At 38.6% G+C, this 27,708-nt stretch overlaps 1 long non-coding RNA gene across 1 annotated transcript in view; it reads right to left on the bottom strand.

The window, feature by feature from the left end:
• The window catches only part of LOC136849612 (uncharacterized), a 60,187-nt gene extending 40,987 nt beyond the window's left edge, over positions 1-19,200 (bottom strand). Inside the window, exon 1 of the long non-coding RNA XR_010856342.1 lies at positions 19,064-19,200. This is a non-coding gene — a long non-coding RNA (uncharacterized lncRNA). The remainder of the gene's footprint in view (positions 1-19,063) is intronic.
• Between the last annotated feature and the right edge of the window lie 8,508 nt (positions 19,201-27,708).

Raw genomic sequence — 27,708 nt, 5'->3', positions numbered from 1 at the left:
GGATCCAGGTCATGGAAGGGTCCTCGTTCTCAGTTAAAAAACCAGGGTAAATGAGCAAACAGCGTTACTGAGTCAAACATAGCTCGATACCCCTAAAAAGGAGGAACATGAGAGATTTTATATAAAACGCAATGCTGTCATTGAGTCATAAGTGTCTCAGAGGAAGAAACTTTGAGTCTGAGACAAGAGATTCGGAACACTGTTCACTTAAATGGTAGGCTGAGCTAGATGACATCTGCTCTTTCAAATGTCTCTTGTAGCACCTCTGAAAAAACCCCATCTTCCTGACAAGCACACGGACAGCCCAAAGCCCGTCCACGTAAGTGAGGTTGCTCGATAAGAAACAAATAGTGGAAGGATTCTTGCAGGGTCCACCAATCAACTGTAGCAATTCAGGAAAACATAAATTATGGTTCAGAATGGGGCTATGAGGAAAATTACGCCTGAAAAAGTTCAGCCCTTCCTTGACCATGTCAACAAAGTGGAAGAGCCTAGAGGTCAAGGTTGGAATGATCTTGCAGTATGGTGTTTGTTGCCCATACTAGAAGATTCCTTAAGGTGGCAGACAGTTAAGGTCGGCCTGCCCCATAAAAGCACATAACCTGACAGTTCAGGGGATCCAAGGTCCTCTCGGGAGTAAGAGTGAGTTTCTTTTGACTCTGTTTATCCACCAGAAACTCTAGTTGGACTAGAAAAAAACTCGATTTATCGTCTGCAGAAAAACCCTCTTGTCGCTTGGTGGCGAAGCGCTAATGTAAAAAAGTAAGAACTGTGGTCTTGTCTAAAGAAATACCGCAGTCTAGGAGTGAGCGAGGGTTGAGAAGAACTGAAGCCAAGTTCCTTGTTGGGCAAGTGGGTTCTGTTCTCAGCTAGCACTCTGCTGGCCGCGAGTTCGAATCTCCGACCAACCAATGAAGAATAAGAGGAATTTATTTCTGGTGATAGAAATTAATTTTTTGCTATAATGTGGTTCGGATTCCACAATAAGCTGTAGGTCCCGTTGCTAGGTAACCAATTGGTTCTTAGCCATGTAAAATAAATCTAATCCTTCAGGCCATCCCTAGGAGAGCTGTTAATCAGCTCTGTGGTCTGTTTAAACCAAGATATACTTAACTTTAACTTAAGCTAACGGCTTTCAGCTCTTTGGCATACTATATATGAAAGTTTGTTCTCCCGGGGACACATCCCGGAAATTTCCCGGTTCAAAGACTGCTCCCTTTACTAGAACAAGGAGTGAGACACAGTCTAAGACTAGTCTCGTGATGAGGGACTTCTTCTGTAAGTCTAAATTTGGACAGATACTACCATAGGTCCGACTAAAAACCAGGTCTTTGGGGAAAAGCAGTGGAGTCCGGATATGATTCCTTGTCCCTATTGGTCTTGTGGGACAGGCTGAAGTTCATGGTCAGAAAAGAAGACAAAAGTAAGCAGAGCAAGGGCTTGAGAGAAGCCTTATGCTATAGATGTTGAAGCCTAAATTCCTGCACTGGAAGACCCTGTCTCATAGGACGGGTCTGATATATTATTTGGAATCTGTACGTGGACATGAAATGAAGTATCCTACTAACCTAGAAACTCCACCCAATTGCCCTGGGGAATGGACGACAGGGCTGTTCGGCTGGTCTCTGCAAACGAACAAACTTGTAGAACCTTAAGCAGACTCACAGACAACTAAGTAGACTAGATGCTGACCCTGCCGATACTTGACAGTCACAGTAACATGGCCATCAGGGCGGGATTGACTTCTTAATGCAAGGTTTGGACTCAATGACACCTTGTACAGACTGACAACATATGCAGAACTATACTTAGCTAAAAACTAATACCTGACATGCTTATAGGAACTTGGAAAGTCCATAACATACACAAAAGCCTGGCCATGGGATAACAATGGCCTTGAACAAAACCAAGAGTGAACAAAAACACACTGCTCAAAACGAAAAATCGTGAAAAAGAATTAGGCATTCATCGGCACTATTGCTGCAGCGCAAAGGAGTCACACAGCGCCAGAAAACTGGTGCCAGGAGCTCAAAACGAAAAAAAGGGTTCATTGTTGGAGCCCATGAAAAGTCTTTCAACAAAGGAAACTCAGGAGGAAGATATTGATTTGAGGATTAGATATATGTCATCTGAAAGTAGCTGCGATTCTCTTAGCAGACGGCTGAAGGTGAAGAAAAGAAGGCTGATAGCAACTGTATGTTTCTCCCAGTAGAAAAAAAAAAAAAAAGAGCCCTAAACTCCCTTCTTGCGATCCCAACGAAGGAGTGGAAAAAAACAAATAACTAACTCAACCATCCCTATCTGCATAAGACAGGATTAAGAGATCAGCCAAAGCAATGTCTCTTGGTAATACTTGAGTCTCCTATCTTGTTAGCCCCTTCTCCTGATGTCCGTCAAGAAAGACTTTTATTTAAAAAAACTGACATGAACTTCAGCCTGGAAGACTAAGTCTATCTAAGCAAAGAGGGGAAAAAAGACAAAAAACCACTTGTCTTGCCCTTAAAATCAAAGTCAGATTCCTGAATCCCTGTAGAGGTGATAGCTTTCTTTAACAAGCTTATAAATTCATATACAAAAGTCTGTCCAGAAACGACAGTGCTCTGAGACACTAACTGATGCCACAAGGAGCAACTTGGCTCATCTGGAACTTTTAGGCGAAGGTGGAATAGACACCCGGTAATCAGAGACTAGTGACAACCACATGACTGGAGCTAGGCGTTCAATTGGAAATTGCGCTCGTATGTTCTGAGAAGAAACAGGTGCCGAGCTAAAGAGAAACTGGTGCCAAACATATGAGAGCTGGTGCTGGGAGCCCTGAATGTGCTATTGGGTGCTTGGGCACTATGGGCGCTCGGGTGCTATTGGCTGCTATTGGACTCAGATAAAGATGAACGCTTGGACATTGCTGGTCCTTTTGATACCAAAATATCGGCGTTCCACAACTTGAAGTTCAGGGGACAAAATGCTGAAGACTGTCTCAGAAGTTATAGGAAGACTGTGGATTACACTCTGCTCCCTGAGATGTTTACAGGAGAGAGGCGAAGCGTAAAATCATCTGACAGTGCCTCTTTAATGGCTGAGATTCACCACTGGAGTATCACTGGGAATGCACATCCCTATCGACACCTTTCCAATGGCTGTCTGTCGATACCTGCAGACAACAGGCTCAACTGAGTGGTAGCTACCCAGGGCAAAACCCCTTCGGAATCCCAAGGACCGACAGTATGCCTCCTCCCAGGTTTAGAGGAGTCTGACAGGGACTGGGTTTAGGAGATCCGAAGGAGTTGGATAGCCATCCTCTTCACTACAATCCGGTAAGACGCCTTCCCGGTGCTGTCTGTCGACACCTTGGACTGGTAACAGGCTTGACTTTGGGTGCGACTACCTGAGGAACTTCCCACCAGCCTCCATTGAACTTTCATTATGACTTCTCCCAGGTTTAGGGGAGTATGACAGTGACTTAGGCCTTGGAGAACTGGCGGGCCGGATAATCACCCCCTCCACTGCACAACACTTAACATTCACCTGGTTAATTTCTGTTAACCCATACAAAAGACTGGCAAAGGCACACGAAGGAACAAGAGAGTCAGGCATGGGAGCAAGTGGAGAAAAATAACAAGGGCCAATAGAAGGAGAGCAAATTGATGCGGGGAGAGAGCTGGCACCAGATGAACAGAAGTCATACAGACATATCTCAATTACTATCACAAACTGTTTGGGACTTGCAGATATGCACATCATTACCGAAGGTATCGGTCCGGAAGCCAACACAATATTAACATTTATTATGCGACTCGGAAAAGGAAAGTTAACTTTACCAACAACAGTCGAAGTACCCAGAGTACCATTATACAGACATACCTCAATTCTTATCAAACATTATTGAGACTTGTAAATGTGCATTTCATTACCGAAACTATTGGTTCGATGGCAAATGCAATATTTATGTTTATTATGCTAATCGGTAAAGATAGCAGCGAATGCAATGGTTACCTTTAATCGGTAAGTTATGCTACTGGTAGTTACTCAAATGATTGCAAATTTGCTACTGTAGTAAAAAATTATAAACTTGAATCACACCTTAAAACAAAACAATAAAATAGTGATCCTGAAAGTTGTAGGACTGAAGGTCACACGAGATCAGCGATAATACATCTCCAAAATCCGGTCTCCGACTGGCAAATTTAAGAACAAAGCTGCCATTGACACTCGGTGTTTACTCTAGCATTGGCAGAAATATAATGAAGTTGTCTGCTAAGAAGTTCCTGGTATTCCCGTTGGTGGGTGGGACCAGTCACCTGCACTAAACTTTGGAGCGTTACCCGCGAATTTTTTAATTTAAGCTGCTGTGCAAAAGGAAACTATAGTTATGTAATTACTTGGTAAGTTACTTATATAAAAACCATTTTTTCTGAAACAACCCTCACAAGCCTCCACTACTCTCATACAGGGGCTCCAACCCCACCTTTGAACTTAAGGATAACGTACTTAAGATACAGCAACACGGACAAGAGGACTGTGTCTCCATTGGCCAGCAAAAAGCCAGCTTACCTAGACGCCAACAAACGTCCCCACCTTCAACCTATCCAAGTCTGGTAATTAAACCCAACCCCGACATTAACTCTATGATAAAATTCATCTCGAGTAAACAGCAACCTAGTACCAAATCGCTATCCTGAATAGCCTGCTCCAGAATGAGGGTGTAAAACAGTTGCACGTTACATCCTAATTATAATGGTCTGTTTAAAATACATACTGTATTTCCTTTGCATAACATAAATTGCATCCAGGTACCTTATCAGTATTTCAAAAGGTATTTACCCTGTAAGGATGAGAAACATTTGTGCAATTTATATCCTATGTCTGTAGATGTAATTTTAATATTTTCATGATATTGCCTTTTAATATGTATATCATCTCATGGTTTTTATATAATTAATCTTCTATTTATCATGTGTTGTGTAATAATAATAATTGTTGAAATATCATGTGTAGTGTGATGTCACACCTCTAAAGTGTTAGTGATTTGTTTAACTTAACAGTGCAATTTAAAATTGGTAATACGTTTTAATAGTAACGTAGTATGTGATCACACATTTTGTCCCCTAGCAACAAGTGTTCTGTACTCGTGATTTTGTATCTTGTGTTTTGGTTCAGTTGTTATTGCAAGAGTAACAAGTTAATGAGCGAAGGAATAGCAATTGAGTCATGTTAAGATTTCGGTAAAGCTTTGTCTTTGTCTCATACGAGAAGAGGACAAATGATTTCGCAATGTTTCATATACTGTTCTGAAAACCAACTTTGGTTCTTCGTCTAGTTTTGAAAGCGTGCTGTTTGTGTCTGCCAGCTGCCATCTGTTTTGATCGTGTTGAGATTTCATTAAGAGCTTCGTCCCTTATGATTTTTTGCCCGAGTCACATACACCTTTTTGAGAGTAAATGCACACATCTCAATCGATTATATGTTTTGTAGGATTGCGTTGCTCTGATCACGTATTGTTCTGATGTCTGGTTTTTTCATTTCCCACTGGAATCCTAAAGTTTGCTCATTCTGCTTTCAGAAACCGTTAGTGTTGGTTCTCTCTCCCTCTCTTTCTTCAAAAGAGAGAAATTTTAACGTAAGATATTTGTGGTCACTGGTGTTTATCTTAGCTTTTGAGATCTGAACATAGGAAAAGTTGTAACGGCACCCTACAAAAAAGTGTGTTTTGTGAATCTCGAGCAGCTGCAATTTTGTTAAAGTTTTCACAAGCTTGTGTAAGGCAAAGTGAATTTTACTTATTATTACCATGGTATAACAAGATATATTAGGGAACTTTTGCCTTAGTGAAATTATTATTGATAAATCTTTTGTGCATTTTTGCGTTATTGTGTTTGCGATCTCTTGATTTTTTACATTTTATATATTGGTGATTTAACATTTATTTACTTAGCATTTTAAATATTTCTTGATAATTTAACATTACATAATTTAATTTTCATTTACTATGATTCTTTTTTCAAATCTTGAGTAATGCTTTATAATTTAAATTTTACTTGATTAATTTGATTTCCTGATAAAGTTTTGTGATTTAGTTTTGTTTAATAATTTAAACCAAGAATTAAATTTTGTACTGCTTTCAGGTAATAGTCAATTTTTTCTAACTGTGAATTCTAATTATAAATTTTGAATTTAGTTCCTCATTGGACGAGTCAGTAGAGTTGTCACCTAGCACTCGCTAGGCCTGAGTTCGAGTCTCCAGCCGGCTAATGAAGAATTTGAGGAATTTATTCCACAATAAGCTGTAGGTCCCATTGCTAGGTAACCAACTGGTTCTTAGCCACGTAAAATAAGTCTAATCCTTCGGGCCAGCCCTAGGAGAGCTGTTAATCAGCTCAGTGGTCTGGTAAAACTAAGATATACTTAAACTTTTTTTAATTTAAAAATAAATTTTTGTATTTAAAATCTTTTAAAAACAGTGTTTCATTTACTGACCACCAGTGAATAGGATTAATTGTGTGCATAAGGCAAAGTGATAAACATGTTTTGTTCCTTCAGTTTTGCCGAAGTGAATTAAGACCAGGGAAACAGTTAAAGTTGTTTGATGGAGTGACGCCCTTTTACTCTAGTATATTTCCTGTTTAACTGTTGATACCTCACACTTGTTTTGATAAACTTAGTTTGATTTTTCACAGGATTAATGAGCTTTTTAAGGGATCACTGTTACCTTTAGAGTACTCAGTCGTAATTTTTATTGTTATGAGAATTCAGGTATCTGGCTGAAGTGAGTAAATTTTTGAGTTCTGTGATCAGTTGTGTAATAACCAGGTACTTGGAACACAGTGTGACAATATTCTGTTTTCATTTGTAAACAATTCTGCTCTTTAATGACCTAGTACCTTATCAGCATCCTGAAAGGCACCGACCTAGTAAGGATGTGGAATGGAATGGAATATAAAAATTTAGGCCAACAGCCAAGTGCTGGGACCTATGAGGTCATTCAGCACTGGAAGGAAAATTGGGAGCAAAAATGTCTTAAAGGCGTAATAGGAGGAAAACGTGCACTGAAACAACTGGTAGGAAAGGGTAGAAAGTAAGATGGAAGAAAGACTATGAACTGACATAAAAAAATTAAAGGGATTGCAGCTAGGGGCAAAGGGATGCTGCAAAGAACCTTTAGTAACATCTACAGTGCACTGCATGAGGTGCACTGACAGCAGACCTCCCTACTGGATAGTAAGGATGTGGAACTGCTGCATCTGTTATTATAATTCAAGATATTTGTAATGCATATTTCAAGCTATCTGTAATGTGTACATGCTGCGTCACTTGTAATATACACAATGTATAAGCACTTGTATATTTCTCTGTCTTTATTACTTTTGAAGGGGAAGCCCTATATAGCTTTGCATTTTGCTGTCAAACCCAGGTTTAGCCACCAGGGTGAACTAGTACCTTACTAGCATTCTGAAAGGCACCAACCTACTAAGGATGCGGAATGGTCGCATATACTGTATGACTTGTAATGTACCCACAGTGATATAAAAGCACCATCACTTTGTACATTTCTTTTTCTAGTTACTTTTGATGGGGGCGGGACCTACAAAGCTTTGAGCTTTGCTGCCACACCCAGGTTTAGCCACCAGTGATAAGCTTATACATTACTTGTGTTACCTACACTAGCTCCTGCCCAAATAGCTAATCAGCTTTTTGCTACCACACTGCCATCTGCATTTCATATAAAAATTAGTCAAATCCTGGGAAAAGTTTTTTTATCTCCACACCATTGTGTACAATATAGTATCTCTCTCCTTACTGCCACAGAGTTAAGTGGAATGGTTGCTGAAACTTAGTAATAACGGGGAAACCCCAACTCAACTCTGACAACAGGGACTATGTGGGTTGGTTGAGATAGGATAGGGGTAGAGAGCTCCAGTTAACATACAGTGGAACCTCAGTACAGTATATGAATGCCTTGCATTATGAATAATCCAATAATCCTGTCAACTCCAAAATTTCATCCTGGGTCACAATGCTCACCAAAGAGTATGAAGCACTTGTTCAAACATGTAGAGTCAGCTGCGCATTCCTCTAGGCAAGAGTAGAAAACAAAAGGGGCTTAGGTCAGCTTAGGGTCTTATCTCACCCACTGAACATTTGCACAGAATTCTCTGTGAATACTTTATCGATTCTTCCGTACTGTATTTTGTTTGCTTAACTAATATGTAACCCACCATGGCTCCCAAGAACGTTCATGGTAAGGATAAAAGTAAAAATAAAGTCATGAGGATGATGACAGATCTGAAAAAATTGAGATGATTGCTAAACATGAAGAGAGCATGTGTGTGGCTGATCTTGCAAGGATGTATAAGAAACCAAACAAGAGTGCTAGTGTGATATGCTTACTGAGCAAGTTAAAAGAGAGAGTACAGTACCCCAAAAGTTCATTATCTGAAGTTTTCATGGAAGAGGGATCCTTTGCAAATAATAACCTCTTTTCCTCCTACCAACTCTTCATCCCACTCCTCACCTTCCTCCGTACCCTAACAAGAGTCCTCAATAAAGGACGTGAAGTTAACTATTCACTTAAATTTATCTGTCTGTTATGTTCAATTCATTTTTATTTGTGGAACCAATTAATTTTATTTATACTGTATTTGCTTCAGTTTACAAATAATCAGTCCCAATATACTAACTGAAACGGATTAAATTTGTGAATCAAGGTTCTATTGTACTTAGGAAAATAAAAATTACCAATAATTTGGTATTTGTTCCTAAAGAAATTTAAACCATTGTGCTTTATGTTCAGATTTATAATCATGAGCAAGGGATCAATGATTCTTGTAAACATCTATACAATCTGACAAAGATGCAAGATTTACAGGGCCCTGAGCCAGAGGTGAGATGTCTATACCCTCACTAAACAAAATTTTTGGAGACTCAAGAGCTGCCCTAACAATAGGGTGGAACAAGTCTAGAGGCAGAGTGTATCTTAAGTCAGTCATAAACTGATGGGTTCAGATAACAACTTTACATCTGTCCCCTAGCCAGTGGGGCCACCCTTGTTAAAGGGGAGTGAAGGGAGTAATACAGTATGAGCTGAAGCTCCAAGACAGGATGTGTGATTGTGAAGTTTACCTGCATCATGGCCCAACCAGCACATACTTGACCAGACTGCTGCCTTACCAAGGAATGTAGGGAGACAGCCATCTGCCCAGCCATTCAACCTCCAGCCTTATGCCATCTGAGTTTCCTTAGGTGAAAAGCTTTTTAGTCTGAGAGAGGCTTGGGGCCTACATAACCTGTTGAGAGAAGCCACCACATGTCCCTCAGGAAAGAAGACTCCACGGATCTGTAGATAGTGCAGCAGGGTTCGTGTAGTGGGCACAAAAGAATCTCATTCCCCAACTAACAAATTCCCAGAGGAAGGGAATCAAGAAATTCTCATATCTTTCATCAGAAACTGACAGGTTCTGAGTTTTGGCCACAAACTCTTGAACAGTAAGAACAGGAATCCCCAACCCTTTGTAAGCCAGACAAGATACATGAGGCTGTGTAACTCATCAACATGTTAAACTGAGGCTAAGGCCAGCAAAACAAGTTGATGGCAAGATCTTGATTTGAGTCATTTTCAAGGGCTCTGTGGCACCTGAGTTAGGCCGCATAGGACACAAATCACATCCTGCCCAAGAAGCGGGTAAACCTGTTCAAAGCTCCTATAAGCACAGATAACTCTAACAAGGAAGAGAGGTCCACGTCCTTTCATAGGAAGAGGTGGTTCAAAGCAGACCTTTAAGCTTCACCACAGAGACTGAGAAGAACTTGTCTCAATGAAGGTAGATGATTAGATATGCTATCTGCTGAGAAGTAGCGCCAACCTGAGAGAGACTTCTTCGATAACACCAATCAGGGAAGATACTCCACTCTTCTTGATACACATTAGTACATTAGTGAGGCTGCCTTAAAATGAGGCTAAAAGAGAAGAGTGGGCCAAAGGAGAATCTCTAATCACCTCTGACAGAAGAGCTAGCAAAACATCATAGGGCCAAAGAGGAGCTACCCAAGTGTCTTGGAAGGAAATGGGGAGACATGGGTCCATGAAAATGCCCAGAGAACCTGGTATAAATTTGGCAGACATCCAATCCACAGGTGAGCAAATGTCACCAACTGCTGAAGAAGGTTCTCACTTGTAGTCTGATGTACTTCTTGTGAAAATGCTTCTGGGGCCTCCTTTTCTTCCAAAGGAAAGAAGACATGGAGGAAAAGGAGGAATACATACCCTTCAGCTTTCTTAACCTTCCTTGGTTCATGAAGTACTTTATTTGGCTACAGATGCTGCATCGAGGCACAAAGTAGCATCAGTGGAATATGACCAGTGTCAAATACTGCAGGTTTATCTCCATAGGCCAGATGACTGCTACAGACAGAGCTAAAATATATATTAAGAACATCCCTAAACCGGGCAAACTTTAAGGTTGGCCAATTTTAAAAAAAATCACTTCAATGGAAAGAGGAAGATATGCAAATGCACACCGTATAAGAAAAAATTCAAAATATTCTCTATACCTTCCACGGGAAATTGCAAGTGAATATTTCCAACCCTATGTGGGGCCTCTTTTCCAGGACACTCTTAAAATCATGCTAATTTTACTAAATTAAACATGTTTTTTCTCATAATTTTAAAAATTTTCAGCAAAATTATAATTACAGCTCACACAGTACCATAACAGATATAACTAAAGTCAGTAACAAATTCCGAGTATATTTATGGTAAAATATTCCCGAAATGTACTGAGATGGGGATGTGCAGTACCTTTTTGTGAGGTAAACATATTTTTTCTAATGGTATACATGTTTTTTTAATATTTCTTTGTACTTTAGTTTGCAAAATTACAATTGCAGCTGACATACTATCATAAAAGACAAGAACTAAAACCAACAGCAATCCCTAGGTACATTTATGAGCAAATATATAAAAAGACATCATGGGATGGGGAGGTGCAGTATATTCCCCAACGAAATTTCAAGTCACACTGATCTCCCCCTATCATACTAATGTTGCCTTAAGTCATTTATGGCTCATTTAAGTGATTCGAACATTTTTCACACAAAACTTGTTCAAACTGTATGGCGAAAAATTGATTCTCACCTGAAGCGGTCTGCTCCGCTCAAAACTTTTATTATACCTCACATGATCATGCCCGTCCATTAAGGGGTAATGGAAACAGCAACAAAAGACAGGTCACTCAGAATCAGTATTCCAGAGAAGCTTCCAACAAAGCAGGGGTAGGTGATGGCAAACCATGACCATGGGCCTAAGGGGGGCCCTACCTGCAAACCTGGTTGGCGCTGCCTGAAAGCGCAGACTGGTTGCCTACCCTCATGCATGTACCAAATAAGCAAGTCATAGAACAAACAAAGGTAGGAAGAGTGAGAGGAAAGTGTGGGAGGAAGGAAGTGAAAAGGTTCATGGGTGTATTAAAAGTGGTGTAATCCCCTTCAATAAAAACTGTTGCACATCTTCTGACCTCCCTGTGCTGCTGACAAACCTCTCAACTGCAAAGGATACCAGACAGCACACTCTTCACTGAACTAACCACTACAGAACACCAAACTGGTTACATTAATACTAATGAAGTAAAAAGGCCAAACACCCACTTCTGTCCTACACACAGTTTGCTGTTCACTGTTCTTATTAAAATCCATGTTTAACTAAAAAACACACAAAAAAATAGATAAAAGATGATTCATCATTCAAAATGCAGCAATAATTCTTAACTAAAATGTGGCTGAAGAAACACTTGGCGACCTATGTTAGGTGAGTTGGGGTTTCCCCCACTCAACTGCCTATCTCCAAACCATCTCTATAACAAAGTTTAAACAACTGTTTTGGCTTTTGCTTAGGGAATAATCCTACATGAGAGGCTCTGGTTTGTATATCTGTAAGAGCAAACAATTAATTAATTATATTAATTACTTTCGTTTCATAAGGAAATTAAGGGTATCATAAAATTTTCCGGTTTCATTTTTAGCGATATCTGGGTCGTTGTGTGAATTTGATTAAAGTACCAATTTTCTTCCTTATTCCAGAAAACTTTACAAGTGGTTTGTTTAAAGAACTTCTTTCAGATATACTATTCTGGTCTACTATCGTTTTAATATGACAGCTTGGGAAAACTGCAGGTAAATCTAAAGGGAAAAGGACAAGGTAAGATGGGTCAAGTTTGGTTTCAGAAAGTCAGGAATAATATTAAGTGTATATGGAAGGTTTCATGAAGAGGTTTTGGGGGAACTAAATATCAAGATACTGTTAAAGGGTATGGGTTTGGTTTGGACATTTCACACTGGAAGTGTGATAATCAAGACTGATAAATTAATGGATTAAAGATTATAATTGATGGATTAAAGATTATAATTGAGAGATAGTGGGGCTGAGGGTTGACGGTTTGTAATTTTTATTTTGAGGGAGAGTTTGAAGGGATTGGTTTGCAATGGTTTATGGACAACATTTGGCCTTTGCAAGTGGCAGAGTGTATGTCAAAATTTATAAAAGGACATGGGCAGGGGTGGGAAGCTGTGATGGGTTTAAATGAAGAATCAACAGGAAGAATGAGGAGGGGGTGAGGAGGACTGAGTTTAGCTAGGCTAGACAAAGACGCAAATAACTGTAGGGGAGGTGTGGTTTTTAGGATGTTCCTATGAAAAGGTCTGTTACATAAACAGCACTTGTATGGCTAAAAAAAAAAACAGTGCATATGGGATCGGCTAGTAAATACAGTTGCACTGCCGTAAAGGTTTCACCGTTTACCGTACTGGGTTAGCCAAAAAGATAGTATTTCCAGTCACCTGTTCTATATAAAATAAAGAAAATTCATGCCATTCAATGCAGCAAACGAATCAAAATGCGCATGCATGATGCCTAACCTGGGCGCTCCCGTATATATATATTGTACTCTCGACTCGTGTTTATATTGACTTCTGACTATGCATTAGCGCTTGTCATTTCGTTGATTTATTTTGTTCTGGAGCAAACTTCGTATTTACATGCCATTTATTAATTTCATATTCTAATATATGAAATTTTATTCTACTTGATAATTTATCACATTTCTGCAGACTCTCTTTATAGTAAGCCTACCCGTACCATACATTTTTTAAAGATTTATTTGTAAATGCAAAACAATTTTTCTCCATGGATAAATACATAAACACTGTTGAAAAGCTTTACTGTTACACACTGCTTTCTCCGGGTGTTTATCATTGGTCGGTTTGCCTATCATATCCGGATACAGGAAAATTTAGCATTCCTTCAAGGGCAGCATACACTTTAAAAACCTGCCATATTTATAAAAGCAAAGATATTCTTTATTTGTAACGTATATAAAAAAACACTACAGCAACGCTTTCTTTTTGCTCATCTGTTTTTACAGCGTTTTACAATAAGTTCTTAGTTCCTCATAGGACAGGTGGGTACCGTTCTCAGCCAGCACTCTGCTGGGCCCCTATTCGATTCTCCGACTGGCCACTGAAGAATTAGAGGAATTTATTTCTGGTGACAGAAATTCATTTCTCGTTATAATGTGGTTAGGATTTCCACAATAAGCTGTAGGTCCCGTTGCTAGGTAACCAACTGGTTCTTAGCCACGTAAAATAAGTCTAATCCTTTGGGCCAGCCCTAGGAGAGCTGTTATCAGCTCAGTGGTGTGGTTAAACTGGGGTATACTTAACAATAAGTTCCTCATTGGATGAGTCGATATCGTACTCGGCTAGCACTCTGCTGGGCCCCGTTCGACTCTAAGCCGGCCAATAAAGAATTTGGGGAATTTATTTCTGGCGATAGAAATGTATTTCTCGGTATAATGTGGTTCGGATTCCACAATAAGCTGTAGGTCCCGTTGCTAGGTAACCAATTGGTTCTTAGCCACGTAGGAGAGCTGTTAATCAGCTCAGTGGTCTGGTTAAACTAAGGTATACTTAACAAAAATGTTACTATCCATACAATTCCTCTGACAGTATGATTTTACGTCTATGGAGGAACACATTAACCAAGGGAATATCTGACGCATGAGCGGATGGGCCCTCCGCATCTTTTTTTTTTTTTTTTTTTAACCAGCAGTTGGATTTGAGGAGGTCTAGTGTCTGCCTAGCATCAGACTCCCACCCATCGATAGGACAATGTGCGATTATAGCTCATAAAACATCCTACAAAATTTAATACAATTACAACATACCCAAGGCTCGCACGGATTTCATTTGGGTCCTACAATGTGGGTAACAAACTTTAAATAACTCATTTATATTTAAAATAACTAAACTTGAGGCGTGGGATGGGGGAGGGAAGAGGAAACTACTGTGGGCCCGTTGTTACTGCGGAAGTACTTCGAAAGACACCATTAATGCTTCAAGTCCATTACTTTGGTGAAAAACTTATCAGAGGTTTATATACCTTATGTTGTAAAGCAAGCATATCCTACACTGGTTTAGCAAAACAGCCAGCCATAAAATGTTGAATTGTTCAAACCACAGTCATTTAGGAACATGCATTCGCTATTAACCTGAAGCATTCAAACTATCTTACAGCACAAAAACAATAATACAACAACATGCGATGAAAATCCTCAGACACGACCACTGCACAAGATACCTTGCGATAAATGAAAAACGCGAAGCGACAAGTTAAGGCGGTGGGAGACAAACCGAACTCCTATCTTCAACTATCAATAGAACCTTCCAACTACTTTCGCACCGGTAACTGTTAAAGAAATAGACGATTTAGCTAAAAATTGTTTGGCAAATGATTCCATACAGCGGGAAATTTTGATAAGTTGAAATCCATCAACATCTCACTTGTTTAAATTGGATCTTATTCCTAATTAATTTTCTGCGATATTCAAATACTTCTGTTATTAACAAACCAGAACCATAGGTATTTCATATAACTACACCTTTCCTACATTTATATAATTATCTTAAACTACCAAAATCAAAGAAAGCAAATTAATGAAAGGGGCTGGTGAAATTAAATACAAACTACAACCGAACTGTTCTCAGCATGAAAATTTCAACATGACTTTTTCTCAGTTCGGTGAATAAAAATACATTGTTCTCAAAACAGGTTAAGGATGGAGAACGTAATATATTCACTGGCAAAAAAACTCGAGGAAATTTCTTCATACATAACCATAAAACCTAGGAAAAAAATGCTCATTGTAATGTATCCGATTTTTTTTCTAAAATAAACAAAAATGTCGGATCCACATTGACTGATTTGTTTGTATTCATATTACGCTACATAAATGTCATTTATTTAAAATTTCACTCATTTGAATACGCTGCCGCCCCACTGGCTTTCGCCACACACACACATTTATATATATAAAATATATATATATATATATATATATATATATATATATATATTTATTTATATTTATGTATATGTATATAAATATAAATATATATATATATGGGATCATGTCAAGATTAGCAAACCCAACATCTCCATGTCAAGAACGGTGAACCCAATGATCCCCATGTAAAGAATGGCCAACCGTTTTCGGTCCAAAGTCAAGTATACAGTACCTTAGTTTAACCAGACCACTGAGCTGATTAACAGCTCTCCTAGGGCTGGCCCTAAGAACTCCAATTCCACATGAGGGCTAGTACTAAACACGGCGAAGCAGTGATTCATCTACACTGCTTCGCCGTGTTTAGAACTAGCCCCTGGGGAGTAAAAATTCATATTTATTTTGCCCTGTTTAGTACTAGCCCCTGGGGGATCAAATGTCTGGTACCGAAGTGTTCATGTCTAGAGCTGCGAACCCGATTATTCCCATGTAAAGAATAACGAAGCTAATAATCTTGTAAAGAATAACGAACCCTGCTGCCAGTGTGTTCGCTAATCCCAACATAATCACATATGTATGTGTCCGATATATATATATATATATATATATATATATATATATATATATATATATATATATATTATATATATATATGTATATATATATATATATATATAATCAGTAAAGCTACAAACGTCCTTTAATATCAATTCGCTCTACCTCGAAATAATATATTTTCATATATGTTACCGAAGGGGAATTTTTTTTTTTTAGTTGATAATAAGTACGCCGTCCCGTGGGCTCGAACCACGGGACGGCGTACTTATTATCAACTAAAAAAAATTCCCCTTCGTTAACATTTATGAAAATATATTATTTCCGAGGTAGAGCAAATTGGATATTAAAGGACGTTTGTAGCTTACTGACTGTATATGAATCACGGTGATGTGATAAAAAGTCTATATTATATATACAATCATGGAGCTACAGTTGTCGTCTAATATCCAATTCACGCTACTTCGGGAATATCCTCGATGGGGAATTATCATCGAAGGGGAATTGTGATAAATGGATCGGTACTGCCGGGTTTCAATCCCTTGACTCAGTTACCTTCCAACGACTCCAGTCTCTTGAATACTCAGTGGGTAGACGATCGACTGAAGTCACTGGAAAGTAATTGTGTCTAAGGATCGAGACCCGGCAGTACCGATCCATTTATTACTTATAATTCCCCATCTATTCCCGAAGTAGCGTGAATTGGATATGAAACGACATTTGTAACTTCATGGTTGTATATAAATCATATATGATAATACATATATATATATATATATATATATATATATATATATATATATATATATATGCATATGTATATATATAATATATATATATGCATATGTATACATATATATATTGTGTGTGTGTGTAGTTCCTACGTCAGGAGGTCATAAAATCATAGCCAGAGCAAACTTAGTTTTCTGCCTCACAGAATGCGTTAAAGCTTGCTTCTGCATATCTTCCCAGGCGGCCAAACTCTAAAGACAAGCAGAGAGAAGCACTTTCCCAATCACGAGTATGACAACGCAACAAGAAAGTCAAATAAAAGATTTGCGCTTTGCAAATTAGGGTTATTTATTTTCAGACACAATTTGCCTAGCGGTGGAAGGGCGTAAGTAGCTTAAAATGGATTCATGGGAAAGAACGAATTGGAGAATTATCTCAATTTCCGTTATCAAGAGTTTTTCCCTCTCACTCTATGAGAACCCAAGATAAAAAAAAAAAGAACACAATAGAATAGAATATAGGATTTAGGCCATACGCCAAGCGCTGTGAGCCTGGTACCTATAAAATCATTCAGCGCTGAAATCGAAATTAACAGTAAAAAGGTGGGAAAGGTGTAACAAGAGGAATAACTCGCTGTTGTACTAATAATCAATTGTTAGGAGAGGGGGGAAAGTAGGGTGCTAGAGAATATGAACAGAGGTACAGTAAAAGGAATGACAAGGGTTGCAGCTAGGGGCCGAGGGAACGCTGCAAAGAACCTTAGGTAATGCCTATACAGTGCACCGCATGAGGTGCGCTGACGGCGCTAGCCCCATAAGGAACCCACGATAAAAGGGAGAACATCGATAGCTGAAGGTTAAACCTGCCAAGAGTGGGCACCGTGACTGAGCAGTGCAGTGCACGGTTCATGTCTGTAAGGTCGGTGGATTACTTCTGGCTTAATCCCAGTTCCCCGCCTGGCCTGGGCCTAGCAACGCAATTTCCAAACACTAAAGACTTGCTTGAGCAACAGGGAGAATGTAACCCTTATAGTGCCACCCCCCTACAAATTACATACAACAAACAAAGTTACCAAGAAAATACGGTTTTACCGAAAAACAAAACGGGCTTAAAATCTGACGTTACACTTCTGATTAAGGACACTTTTCTCTTGCATATAGTTGACTTGGGAATGCTTGGAGCATGGAAAAAAAAAGGTATGCACTATGTTGTTTAACTTTTCTCGTGGTCATACTCTTATAAACCTCACGTTTTACGTCCGTTGACAGAAGCAACGTTAAGTGTGGGGGCTCAGGGATGAGACGACTATCAGAGAAATACCAGACGCTGTCTGCAGACTCTACATCTGTGGGCAGGGCGCTAGCGAGCTCGTCTCAAGATAAATTTAAAGTCCCCACCTCCTAACACCACCCAGAATAGGAAGGCGGGGGGGGGGGGCATAATAAATGCATTATTCATAGCCATAATAACTTCTTGTCGCTTATCGAGACTAAAGTCGGTGTTGAAGTGGTCTAGGCTAACACTCACCCCACCAGCAAAATGACCGATTTCGATTTCAGAGCGTCAGGATGTTGGAGGCACGTTTCATTATGGCTGCTGAGGCTCCACTGACCTGCTGACAGAAGCAGCGACTTTTTACCTGGTAGTCAACAGGATGTGATGGCGCAAGAATGATGGGGAAGGGCATAGGAATATCAACCCCTCTATAAAAACTCACTGAAAACCAAAAGGCTTAACAAACAGCTTCTGAAACTGAACCTCTCTAAGAGTGAAGACAGAGGTGTAGCAGAATTATCATAAGCCTAATATCGACTACATGAAGTCGGACGCAATCTCAAGCAGAAATGCAAATTACCTGTTTTTCACCACCAACCCGGGAGTTACGAAAAAAATTATATGGACTGAGTTTCAAGATATAGGCCTAGCCTAGGCCTATTCAGGAAACCTGTTGAGTAACAATGAACTATAGCAATCATGTTTTAATTACCTGCATATTTGCAATTATATACACAATACAACAATCGCTAATGATACATGCAATAATGCCACGTGACATTTATTGGATACAAAATGTGTAAGGGCCCATACTAACTGAATATTTCAAATTGATCTATAAAAACTGTAATTTTTTAGAGTGACTTGTACATTTTCTAACATACAAACCTGAAGGTCTTTACATAGCGATTTAGCTTGTGTGTGAAGACCGAAGGTTTGTATTTGTGTAGGAACAAATATCAAATTTTTTAAGGATTTGTATTTTTCCTAACATACAAACCTGAAGGTCTTAACATCAAAGCTAAATCCCTATGTAAAGACCGAAGGTTTGTATTTGTCTAGGAACAACTAGCATTTCCATACACCAAACATTGAGGACCGTAGTCACTCGGTGTTAGGGGCGGTAATGAAAAATGTAAAACACAGGCAATACAGCAGTTATCGGGATAACTTACCAGCGTTCTTGATTATTCCCGATTGAGTGAAAAGCACGTAAATTAGGTATGCACATCTTACACTTCTATTAGAACAAGAAACGTTTTTGAATACACGGATACAAGCACGGGGGCCGACGACCAACCACGAAGGAGCAACGAGAACAGAAGGACTAAACTAAACTCAAGTGGACAGATTGTCACTTTAAATTCTAATACGCTGAACAAACTAGTCCGGAGAATAGACACGCTACCATTTAATCAATAATAAAAACAAAACCTGTAGATAATTAAAGGTACGTGAATATCAAAACATGACACAGTGAGAGACAGTATTCTGTGTGTAACTTCTCCTGTATACGCTTTCTGTCACAAGCATGTTCGGAGCGCAAGAATACCCTTTCACCTTACCAACTAGTTGAGCAAGGCGATGTCGTTCAAACGTCACCCGGTATCTCATCTACCTTCCGGATCTGACCCCAAGTGTCGGTCAGTTGTCAAGTGTTACCAGAGCAGTTTATTATATTTTGTTTGTATATTAACATCGATAATACCGGGTTTATGTTAAAGGTTATCTGCGATTATCAAAGTTTTTTGACGTAGTGTTGTGCGTGAAAGAGGTGATGACAACCGTGGACTTTGTGATTGCTGAAAACGCAATAGGTCTAAAATCTCAATCTTTGTCGAGAGAACGGGTAAGGCAAAACTGTGCCTGCAGCGTACTTTAAGCAGACCAGATTGATGCTTTATATCAGACAGTGGACGTTTGCAGATTGACACTAACTTACTCCGGAAAGTAAGCATCTCATCGATTGACATGAGGTTCGACGTGCCTACGACCGCCAAGTTTTTCAAGGTACATGTACTAAAATGCAAACTGATTCTCTTTTTATTAAATGTATTTTATAAATATAATGTTTTATAAGCAAATAGATGAGCTTATTGCAAGTTCTGGGCATAGTTAGAAGTAAAAAAAACTTTGCTTGACAGTAAGCTTAGGTGCCGAGGGTCTTAATTTTGTCGACTTTTGCATAACCGGTGAAGTGATTTTAGTAAAACTTTATTTTAGTTGCGCTGCTGATTCCCGCCAGTCGACGACCGGGGCAGCTTCCTCATACATAAATAGGCATAACCTTTCCTATAATGCCAGGTCCTGACATAAACAGATCTTACGTACCTAAAACTTATGGTGACGTGCCCTGACCTGGCATGGGGGCTTGGCCCCCCCTCCTTGACCCCCTTAAAAAGGCCGTAACCTGTTCCATTGGGCAAATAGTGGGAATCAGGCCGCGCAAGTAAAGTAAAGTTTTACCGTGAGTTTTGCCTTTTGAATAGTTTTAAATACACGGAGACAACTTTGACATATGCTGATGTGCAATGATTCCGTGTGCGAGGCAGCGCTTCTAGATTTCAACACTCCTGCTGTCCAATCGCCTCCACCCCACCCCTTCCCACTGCATGATTGCTGCCAACGCTCCGTGAAACCGTAGAACTTTGCCATGGCTCATTGTTGGCAATATTTCGCCTTCCACTGTTAAATGCCAATTTTTGTTTTTCAAATTAGAACTCTGGTAGATACTGCTACAAATAATTTCCATAGTCTAATTTTATCCATTATAATGAAACGGGTAGTGGTAATTAGCAACTGTCAGTAAGTGAAACGGTCTTCTCGCACTATGAGATTATCAAGATTCAACCAGCTTTGTGCTAGACAAGCTCTTGCTCTTCAGGATCACTTAAGTTGTGAGTCTAAATACTTCTCATACTCCTGATTAGGCCTATGAAGTGCTTGTGAATTTTCCCCATCGAATTAAAATTAACACATTACGGCAACGTTGGTATTAGGCATGTTGGGCTGTAAAGGTATGGCTTAAATAAAAGCTTTAAGTAAAAGTATAAGAATGGCAGCAAACACATAAAGAGTTCTGATGCTGGGCAGATTCGGGTATTTTGTGAAACTGGATAAGTTACATTTGATGTTGGTTTAGCTATAACTTTTATTGAAAACGCGTTTTCATTCATCAATGGATAATGCCATTATTATTATTATTATTATTATTATTATTATTATTAGTAGTAGTAGTAGTAGTAGTAGTAGTAGTAGTAGTAGTAGTAGTAGTAGTAGCAGTAATTATTGACATTTATATATTTTTTCGTCATGGCAGAAGGTCATCATAGAAAGTCACATGCTGAAAGTTACGTACGGTAATTAACCAATCTTTTTATGTAACTTTAAGTAAACAGTGTATAAATCTAAAATGCGATTGTATTTTTTTGCATATTGCAACCAGTAAGCACACATCAAACGTATTGTTTTATTGAAACGTGACTACCTTACAAAACAAAATCGGTTTATTCAGAACACGTGTTTAATTTTTTGTGATAAATTTTTACTTTCATTCAAATACACCAGTTACGATTAATATTGTTTAAATTGCATTGTCTACGTAAATTTTCCCGGAAACCCATAGGCCTACTCGGTTCTTCACGCGGTATTATTTTTGTTTGTTATTCTGTGTTGACAATAATCATGAATATTTCGCTATGTCATGAATTTTCAAGAATAGTTACTGCACACCTTGGAGTGGAATCCCAACTTTTTTCATAATGCCGTTTTAAAATTCCACGGTATGAGCAGGATCACTACTATTTGCGCCAACTTTTTTTTTCGCAACTAGGTAAGCAGGTCTTCTTGGCCGGTGGCAGTGGATGTCCCGTGTTTCAGTCTAAGCAAGCGCTAGGCTTTTTCCACCCAGTTACGTTGTGTATCCGATGGAACTAAGTACATGGTAATTAGCCGATTGTGTTGTGTCGTAACAGAGATGGGAAAAAAGTCTGGAGAGAACCTAATGTTATCCCCTGAACCAAAGCCTTACACGAATTAAATGGAAAATGAGTATGGGAAGAAAGTCTTTAAAATGAAACATTATATTGGCTTTATACACTGTAATGTTATCATTCCGATCGACTGATTGTTAGTGTCCTGTGGTTTTCGGTAGGATGCGAGTTTTAAAATATTACTTATTTTGAATTTTAATATACCTCTCTAGTTTGTATCTAAGGAAGCACGAGTAAATGTATTTAGTGTATGTATGTGTTCCAGTGTGAGAGCATGTGCCTCTGTGAAGTTTATAATTCATTCTAATTCGTTCATCATACTGAATGACCTATTGGGTCCCAGTACTTTTGGCCTGAGGCCTGGACCTGGTATTTTATTCTAATCCCTCGGGCCAGCCCTATGAGAGCTGAAAGTCAGCTCAGTGGTCTGGTTAAACAACTTTAATAATAATAATAACAATATGGTGTTGCTTGTGTCACAAGGCGCAACGGTAAAACCCTTGAAACGTGATGTGGCGGCGTTTCTCTCTTTCTGCCTCAACCTCATAGATCTCTGTTGGCAGATTATTTATGCAGTATTCTCGGTGTCAGTCATACAGGTTTTGTTGCAAGTGTCAGTAAAGACACTTATTAGATGGATTTTTAATTGATTAAAATACATTCTATTTCAAAGAAAGTGTTGCGCATTTTTTATTTTTGTTGAATATCCGACAGTACAGTGATCTATATTAATTCATTTATCACAGATATGCAGTAGAACTGATTATAACTATTGCTTTAACCACCACCTTTCGTATATTTGGTTATCAATCTGGAGAGAGAGACTGACTTTGAACACCTATGTAGTCTAAGGTACGCTCATCATAGAACCGCTTTTGCCACTTGTAAATGCGATTTTCTAATTCCACGTTATTATATATCGCTTCTTAGGAAGTTGCCGGATAGCTCAAAAGTCAGTCTGAGCAAAAGTGGCATCTTTGTTCCCCGCAGTCCAAGCTTTCCATAGGTTTATTTCGGAATAGGGGAATCGCAGTCTATTTTGCTCTGCACACTAGGCAGTAAAGCATCTCTGTGGCCCCAGCTGCGTTGCTATCTCTCTTTCTATCTATATATATAAATATAGATAGATATATGTATGCATGTATGTATGTATGTGTGTGTGAGTGTATGTTCCATCATAACTCTGAAATGCAGTGAGCAGTTTCAACCAAACTTGGTATACGTATGACTTACTATCTGGAAAAGAAAACTGTGGGGTAAGACATCACTAGCACCAAAGGGGGTGGGGGTGGGAAGGGCCTCCCTGAAACGGGGCTGATTCTGCCCATAGACTTGGTAACTAAATAAACTCTACGAATTTATCATACCTCATTTTGGTGTACATATGACTTAAGACATCACTGGCACCAAAGGGGTTGGGAAGGGGGTGACGTAAAAATGACCGAAAACGACAGATATACTGTTTAATACATAGTTTTTGGGGTCGCTGGGATGAATGGTGACACATTCGATGCCCTTAAGTCCAAGTTCAGCCCTAGGAAGGGGGCGGGGGGCATGAGAGGGGGTTAAAAATAAAATGTCAAAATTTGACATATTAGTGACTAATCCACAGTTTTCAAGGTTGCTGAGAAGAATAGTAACACTCCAAATGCCCTTTAAGTCTAAGTTCAGCCCTGATAGGAATGGGGGTGAGAAGGGATTAAATGTAAAATGTCAAAAATGCTGGACAGTGTATTGAAGCAACTATCTTAACAGGAAAGGGAGAGAATGAGAGGGAGAGGAAGGGAGAGAGAGAGTAGAAGGGGTGTTAGGGAGGAGAAAGAGGGAAAGAGAGGGAGAGTTGGAGAGAGAGTGAGAGGGAGAGGAAGTGAGAGAGAGAGTGTGGGGGCCACTAGGGAGGAGATAGAGTGAGAGGGAGAGGAAGTGTTTGAGAGAAGAGGGGTTTTGTTAGGAAGGAGAAAGAGGGAAAGAGTGGGTGAGAGACAGAGACAGAGAGAGTTTATTAGTTTTCCCAGGCAGTGCTGGGTTGGTCAGCTAGTCTGGCTTTAATTTTCATGTTCCCTTATGTCTGTTCCTCTATGACTGTGCAAGTTCTATAATTTTCACCATGCTTCAGTTTTTAATTTTCTCGTGTGGAGAAAAGACTGTGGTCTTTTATATACTAGATTAAAATGGCAATAATTTTTAATATTGTATGCTAACCTAGGGCCTGTAGTCAGTTAACTCGTCCTGTACCTACGAAAAGATTAGATCAGAATTTGACGTTTATTAATGTAATAATATTTCATTACGGTTTACTATATTCAGTAACTTCGATTTCTGGGTATTGTAAAAGTAAAAAATATAGTTTTTATGAAATATATTCTGGAAAAATAATACGAAATGTATTTCCGAAATAAAAATCTGAAATATATTTCTGCAAGAAAAATATGAAATATATTTCCGAAAGAAAAATGTGAAATATATTTCCGAGAGAAAATTATGAAAATTACTAGATAGAAATCTTGCTGCCATGTAGATGCAATTAACACCTGAAAAACAACGATTTGCATGATTGGTTATAATGGATGAAGGGCGACAAAGGTACTTCTACCCAGTTATGTTGCAAGTGTCATCCAAAATACCTTTTTGTTTTTATTGCAAGAGTTAGCGAGGTATGGGAAGCTGTGCGGTGGAAAAAAAGCTCAATCGGCTCAGTTAAGGGATCAGCTTTTGATCCTCTTGCTTCAAAGGGTTCCTTTAATGGCTGAAGATTGGAGATAATTTTATATAATTTTGATGCATGGGGCGCGCCTAACTACCATTTATTCTTTCCTGAGCACTTCCGTAAAAGTTCACGCGTTCGTATGAATTCAGGAAATAGAAATACGTTGCTTTCTATCCCTTCCCAGTTCCATGGGCGAGGGAAGGCTCACAGTGGGCCATGTACGATGCACTGTAGATATACTGGGTGATTCAAAAGAAGCATTACCGAGGCTACATGTAATTATTACACACCATCAGTTCTGGAAGTGTCACCCTATGTATACTGAAGTTGTCAGGTTATCGATAGTCCTTGACAGAATTTCCACTTGTGCATAAATCCATATATATATATATATATATATATATATATATATATATATATATATATATATATATATATATATATATATACATACATATAATACATACATACATACATACATACATACATACAGCAACATAACATAAGTGGGGAGGATGTACGACACTTACCCATACACAGGCAGCCATGCATCTGCTGTCTGCAGGAAAGACTCGCAGCTCAGGGGAAAACATCAAACATGGTTTGATGCACCGATGTTTCGTGCGGCATGAGTGCGAGGTGAAGAGGAGAAAGTCTTCGTTGAGAAGTTTTCTGAACCTACGGATTACCAGGTTTATGAGTCCTGTTGTAAAGTGACTTTTAAGGTGTACTTTTTTCACAGCTGGAGCAAGATTGCTTTATCAAGGGGATCGTGTCTTTATTCTTGAATAATACTTTGCAACACGGATTTATGCACAAGTGAAAATTCTGTCAAGGACTATCGAATACCTGACAACTTCAATATAAATAGGATGACACTTTCAGACCTGATTGTTGTTTAATAATTACATGTAATCTAAGGAACGCTTCTTTTGAATCACCAAGTATATCCACAGTGCATCGCGCGTGGCCCACTGTAAACCATCCCTACTCCATATATGTGTGTATGGGGAGGGGACGTAAAATGTTCACGCGTCCATGAGAATTCAGGAAATAGGAATACGATACTTTCCATCCCTTCACAGTCTTATAGAGTAGGGATGGTTTATAGTCGGCCATGCGCGATGCACAGTAGAAATACTCGGGGGTTCAAAAGAAGCGTTTCCTAGATTACTTGTAATTATTACATAACAGTCGGGTCTGAAAATGTCATCCTATTTATATTGAAGTTGTCAGTTATTCGATAGTCCTTGACAGGATTTTCATGTTGCAAAGTATTGTTCAAGAATAAAGACACGATCCCCTTGATAAAGCAATCTTGCTCCAGCTGTGAAAAAAGTACACCTTAAAAGTCACTTTACAATAGGACTCATAAACCTGGTAATCCGTCGGTTCAGAAAACTTCTCAACGAAGAGTTTCCTCCTCTTCACCTCGCACTCATGCCGCACGAGACATTGGTGCATCTAACCATGTTTGATGTTTTCCCTGAGCTGTGAGTCTTTCCTGCAGAAAGCAGATGCATGGCTGCCTTTGTAAGGGTAAGTGTCATACATCCTCCCCACTTATGTTATATATATATATATATAAATATATATATATATATATATATATATATATATATATATATATATATATAAATATATATATATATATATATATATATATATATATATATATATATATATATATATATATATATAAATATATATATATATATATATATATATATATATATATATATATATATATATATATATATATACATATATATATATATATATATATATATATATAAATATATATATATATATATATATATATATATATATATATATATATATATATATATACACACAATTATAATTTATTCTTATTCTTTGTGGGTACTGAAAATTTGGAGGATTAATTTAATGTACAAAATTTAAGTGAATGAAGGTAAAGATTTCTTCTTTTGCATAACAAACCTCATTTTTTGATCAGTGTTAGGCTCTGGGTGAAAGAACAAAGTTAAGAGGAAACACATGAGGAAAGTCCCTTTGCTCAGTGCTATAGTAGATGAGGCCTATATCACTGGTATTAGTTTCACATTTCTGATCAGACTTTTATCCGTTGTAGTTTCTTTTTCCTGTTTCTAGCAATGTTAGGAACGTTGTTTTCTCCCTTGCTCAATTTTCATCAGTTACCTTTTTCAAGTTTGTTCTAGCCGTATTCGCGCCTACTGTATGTGAAGGATTCTACTATTTACAAATTTTCCTTTTTTTTTTTGCCCTGGCCTTTTTCTGAAGCTAACTCTAGTTCTCAATAAATCCTGAATAGTATATACCTGGATGGTATCATTAGGTGGAGCAGACGTCATTATTCTCAAATCCATTTTCAGCCTTTTTATTTGTCTTATATATTCCTTTTACCTTCACTAATAATGTAATGGTAATCGAATCTATCGAGATCTTGGAAAGATTACGTCTTACTCTGGCTTATGTCTGTTTCAGTTAATAGGAGAGCTGTTAATCAGCTCAGTGGTCTGGTAAAACTAAGGTATACTTAGCTTAGCTCTTTCATATTTAAACGGGTGTTGTTCACAAAGGTATGAAGTATTTTTCTCATAGCCGAGGAGCCCCGTAGGTGGGTAGCACCGTCAGTGTATTTCACGTGGTGCACTGAAGGCATTACTTAAGGTTCTTTGCGGTGTCCCTTCGGCTCCTAGCTACAACCCCTTTTCTTCCTTTTACTGTGCTTTTTATATTCCCTCCCATCTTACTTACCACCCTATCCTAACAATTGTTTTATAGTGCGACTGCAAGGTTTTCTTCCTGTTACACCTTTTAAACCCTTTTAATCTCAGTTTCCCATTCAGCAGTGAATGACCTCATAAGTACCAGCGCTTGACCTTTGACCTGAATTATATTCCATATCCGAGGAGGTTCTACACACACACACACACACACAGACACTAATCTCCTTGTCAGAGTGGTAGTCAAAAGTCTTTTGCCCAATAAATGACCCGGTTCCCACTTTGAACTTCGATTCACGTAAACTTTGTCATTAGGTCATCTTTATCAGCTTGTTTGGACGTGGCTTTCATCCACACTCATATCCATTGTTACATTGTATCAATAGTAT

This window comes from Macrobrachium rosenbergii, chromosome 21 (genome assembly GCF_040412425.1).
Source record: "Macrobrachium rosenbergii isolate ZJJX-2024 chromosome 21, ASM4041242v1, whole genome shotgun sequence".
Taxonomy (NCBI): domain Eukaryota; kingdom Metazoa; phylum Arthropoda; class Malacostraca; order Decapoda; family Palaemonidae; genus Macrobrachium; species Macrobrachium rosenbergii.
Note: the sequence above shows the minus strand (reverse complement) of the source record. Positions and strands in the feature narration are given on the sequence as shown.